We start from the raw sequence: 5,530 nt of genomic DNA, 5'->3' as shown, positions 1-5,530 counted from the left end.
GTAACGAATGTAGGAGGGTAACTTCCTGCCACTTTTCGTGAATTTTATTTATAGGGTCTGCAACGTTGAGTAATATTTCAGATAATTAGTCTGAATGACGAATACTCTCCAACTACCACAGATAGAATTTCACAAGCCAGTTTATAATTTCTATTTTTTTTTTCTTCTCATTTTAAAATTTATTTCGTACGTTCCTGTCCTGTCCTTTTTATTTGTTGCGGTATAATGCTATCATTTCTGTTAGTAAGAATTATCCAAACTGGAATTAAAAAAAAACTGTATTGAAAAGGGGTAATGATGACCTTCAGGTTGTTTTAATCAAATAGTATATAGAAAAGTTTACTATAAAGATAAACTATTGTAAAATAAGCGCCAGAGCAACGGGGAAAATTAGACGAATGGAAATAGTCATTTATCTTTGTCATGGTGCTGCCATCTGGTGGACTTCTGAGAGATCTATCTATCTATCTATCTATCTATCTATCTATCTATCTATCTATCTATCTATCTATCTATCTATCTATCTATCTATCTATCTATCTATCTATCTATCTATCTATCTATCTATCTATCTATCTATCTATCTATCTATCTATCTATCTATCTATCTCGTCTTCCTCAACTGTTAATAAACTGTTAATATTTGTGAGTTTTGCAGTCAGACATGGGAGACATTTCCTGAAAAATAGAATTTATTTAAATATTTGCAATATTTTTGTAAAATACAAGCATATCTTAAAATATTGTTGTAAAACCCTTTGCCTACCGTTAGGATCACAGTGTTTAAAGTTGTTTATGTACCATTCAAAAGTGTATGTAAAGGAGAAATCTTGTGTATTTTGTTCAGAGCTTTTAGAAACAAAACATAGGCAGGAGGTGTGTGGTCTGAATCGTGAACAATTAGATACTGAGTCAATTTATAAGAACTACAATAAGATATATGATTTATAAGAAATAAGGCTCGATATGACCCAAAGTGAGCGTGTTATTCTCAGTACCATTCAAAAGTGTATGAATGAGACTGGACCTTTTGATTCCTTGTAGTTTTACGTCTTCTTCCATTTTGCCTCACAGACTTAAACTGCTCTGTAAACTATACCTGAGGTCTTAAATTATTTATTGTGGTGAAAACAAACAATGACATACCAAATTTACACCTAATCTCATTTTGTCACATTTTTCTCTCACAATTTTGCTGCTTGTTCATGGCACGAACTGAAGCATAGGCAGAATTAAAATAAATTTTAAAAAATGAGATGAGCGTCGTCGTATTACAGATTGGACTCATCGTAATTGAAAATATGTTGCATGACACAAGTCTTTGATCCATCTAATCTTTATATGCTGATTTTTGTTGTTCTTGGAAACAAAATGTTCAACTGTAGATATAGCAGTAAAAATAAACGTTGCACGCTGAGGCTGCAGGAAAGGACAATGTTGGTGATAAGAACAGGTGAAATATTACCCAAACTGGGAGGAATATTGTGAAAGCTAATAAAAGGAGAAGTCTTAAGTATTTTGTTCTGAACTTTTAGAAACAAAACTAAGGCAAGAGTGTGGTTTGAACTGTGAACAATTAGATGCTGAATTAGTTACAATTTATAAGAAATTAGGCTCAATATGACCCAAATTGAGTGTTGTTCTTAGACTGATCGGTAGAGGGAGACAGCGTCCTAACTCCAAATAATTCAAGTATGACACGTGAATATGATATGAAATGTCCCCAACAAGCAACAATTTTTAAAATTAATTGTATGATAATATCTTTACAGAAGAGGGAAAAAATAATTCTGACTTTAATCTCAGAATTCTATTTTTTTTTAATCATATCAGTGAAACTGCTACAAATGAGCTCAGCAGAATGACAGAAAGCCATTTATTTGTCTTTTCAAACATTCATTAAAAATAGTTAAAGATGCACATTTAATAATTATACATGGGCTCTCACACTTATTGGGACAGTAACAGTACCTCTTCTGCGCACGGTTCTGTTTCATAGCTGCAGGGATGCTACAAATACAGATGTTGGATTTTTGTTTCTTATTATTTTAGTTTTGTCAAATTAAGGGCTTTACATAAATCAGCTGACACAGCATCAGTTTGGCTATGACCTCGTTACATTACATAAAAAGCTGCTAAAATATCTTAAAAAACATTACAGAGCTGAAATGCAAAATGTGATGGGTCTTCACATGGGTAATGATTATTACAGTTTCCCTTTATTTTAATAGAACTAAACACTCCCCAAGTTGTTATGCCCAAAAGGCATAACTTCAAATATTTCCAATGATACATGCTTATAGAAATGCCCTGGAGTTTCAAAATATTAATTTAATTTGGGGTGACCAAGTTCTGTCCTCCAGAGCTACAATCCTCCAATTTTAATAAGGATCCCCACTCTAGCACACCTAAATTAGAACACTGCATCCCCTCATTTGAAAGTTATGCTCATCTATGCAGTCATGGCAAGAAGGCCTTCATTTGCTTCTGGTGTGTTGGCAGAGGGTTACACCTAAAAGTTGCAGGAATACTAGGAGCTGCGGAGGGCTGGACTTGCCCCTGAATCAATGCATGAGCTCTTTGCTGAAACATATGAAGCTTACATAGCTTTAGTCCAAGAAATCAAGTTCAATAGACAGATGAAAGGTTACCGTTGACAACATCTCCATGCATTTCAACATAGATTAATGGTGTCACAAGATTGGATGCATAATCACATTGGTTCACCCACAAAGTTTGGAAGTGAGATGAGCACAATATAATCCAGTGACTGTGTGCTAAAATTGCAAGAATTTCTTTGTTACTGAAATCTGTCTGTAGTACAGTCTGATTAGGGCATCCAAATCTGACATTGTCTGAATTATCTGTCACTTTGACAGAAGATCTGTCTGCAGAAGTTCTTGTTTTCTATAGAGTGGTTGTTTGCATTTAAACAATAAAAATAGAAGCCGGTAATTTGGTAGGAGGGGATGTAACGTTGCAGTTTTGTCATCCATCAGCGCTATGACATCACACTCAATCTGTAAACTGATAGAACAATTATTTCTTCTTCAATGCACTGCAGAACTGTTATGTGCTTTAGGCACATTATAATTATTTTTTGTCTATTTTTCTATACTATTTTGTTTATAGATTTTAATTGAATTACTTTTTTCTGATTTTTTAAATATATTTTGGAGTTTGGATAATTTCTTACTTTTGGTAATTAATTTGATTAAATTAAGTTGCGATGCTGTTGGTCCACCTATAAATAGGCTCCAATAATAACAATTAAATAAATAAGTAATAATAAAAGTATTAATGTAAATATATGTATAATAAAAGATTAAACTAATGGCAGTTTAGTAGTCTTATGGCATGAGGGATGAAGGTGTTCTGCAATCTGGTTGTTCTGCATTTGAAGCTGCAGAACCTTTTCCCAGAGGGCAGCAGGGAGAAAACAATAATGCTGAGGGTGGAACGGGTCATTTACAATCGCCCAAGCCCTGCACAGGCTGCTACTGTGAGCGGTGTCAAGGTTGGAGGGAAGCTCAGTCCTGATGACTTTCTCACCTGTCCTCACCACTCTCCCTACATGTTGCCAGTATGCTCTCTATTGTCTCTCAGTAGAAAGTGGTGGTGGGGGGAAGTAAGGTGCTGCATGAAGGGGCCACAGCATAGATTAGAAGAAATAAAAGAGATGTGAGGCAAAGAGTCAGGAGAAACTGGTAGAAAGTGTGATAGGGAGGAAAAACTAGCTTGAAATTCCCCAAATCATCTCATTAAACAAACAGTAGATTCTAACACACACAAATACAGTGAAACAAATCATAGCCAAACAAAAATTATATCAATCTTAAATTTTCAACAATAGTAACTTTATTATGCAAGTTGAAGTCTGTGAATAATTAGCTTTTGCTGACTAAACTCCAGCTTGTGCAAATAGTAAGTTTAAAGAGAAAACATGCTCTTTGAGCTTCCTGTATTTACCCTTTAAAAACATTGTAATATCCTTGGTCCTATCTGTGAAACATGGATCTGTCCATCTTAACCTTTTCATGCATAGCGGTCACTACAGTGGACAGCTAAAAGCCATTTTCTTCTGTTTCTTGTGGAATTATGTTATAAATGCACACAGACCACCCAACTGGACACAAGTACATCATGCAATGCAATACAATACAATACAATACAATACAATACAATACAATACAATACAATACAATACAAGAGGATTAGGGCCATTAAAAAAAAAAATTCTCACTTTAATCTCAGAATTCCTGCCAATATTTGGGTACTCTCCCAACAATTATAACTTATTTTATCTGTGCACCTGTGAGAACTATTATGTTATTATTTGATATAAGAGCAATAGTGTTACCTTCTATATTAAGTACCGTATTTTCCGCACTATAAGACTTCAATGAGTGGCCTATTTTAAAACTTTTTCATATATAAGGTGCACCGCATTACAAGGCGCATAGAATAGACGCTTCTATTTGGGTTGCCGATTTGTTTCATACTCTATTATTACACATCCAGAATTGTAAAGAAGTGGTCCCCGAGTACTAGGCTGCCCCAGTCATTGTTTCACTCACGGTGTTGGTGTTGTTACCCTATTGTGCCCAACTGCTTTCTGGGTAACACAGACCAACCGACACGCTGCCGCCGCAGACTCTGTCTCTCTTCCTCCGCCCCCCTGGCTTTAAATGTATTATCAAACTTTATTAACAAACCACCGGGCACTTCTTCTTCTACTGGGGGAAAATGAAGTCGGCGGCTTCTTACAGTAGTTGCTAGACATGTTGTGGCTCAATATTGGTCCATATATAAGGCGCACCGTATTATAAGGCGCACTGTCGGCTTTTGAGGAAATTGAAGGTTTTTAGGTGCTCCTTATAGTGCGGAAAATACGGTAACTGGTGTGTAACACAGAACTGTATTTGATCTGACAGTTTGCTTTGAAAGTTTGGTTATTGTAATGGCCATGTTATTCAGATTAACAAAGAAATGTTTCTTCTTCACAAATCTATAGCCTTTATGTCAATGAAACTGCAACAAACGAGCTCAGTAGCATGGCAGAAAGCCATTTATCAAACATTTATCAAACATTCCTTAAACATTCCTTAAAAATAATTAAAGATACCCTAAAGATAAGGCACAGGAGCAAAACTGTGATGCTGACATAGTGTAAATTATACTCACTGTACTCAATATTAAAAATGTACTTAGTTGTAAAGACTTCAGCACCTAAATCTTGGTCTTAATCTCATTCAGGGAATAAACAAAATAATCTGCAAACTTTAACTTAAATAATTAATCTTAGATAAATGAGCTGCGGAAAATACTTTTCCTTAACACTTATTTCTTGGCGATTAGTTATGACACTGAATAAAACACATAAGCTTCACAAACTTCTGCAAGTGTGGGGGAAACCAATCTGTTCCACAGATTAACCTGGCGGCATCGCGTTATGACTCTTTCTCTAACATCCACAGTTGAACTACATTTTTAGTGCTTGGTTGACCTCTAAACCAATTTCTCCTAGAGG

The sequence above is a fragment of the Poecilia reticulata genome, chromosome 11, assembly GCF_904066995.2.
Source record: "Poecilia reticulata chromosome 11, P_reticulata-male-v2, whole genome shotgun sequence".
In the NCBI taxonomy this organism is placed as follows: domain Eukaryota; kingdom Metazoa; phylum Chordata; class Actinopteri; order Cyprinodontiformes; family Poeciliidae; genus Poecilia; species Poecilia reticulata.
Note: the sequence above shows the minus strand (reverse complement) of the source record.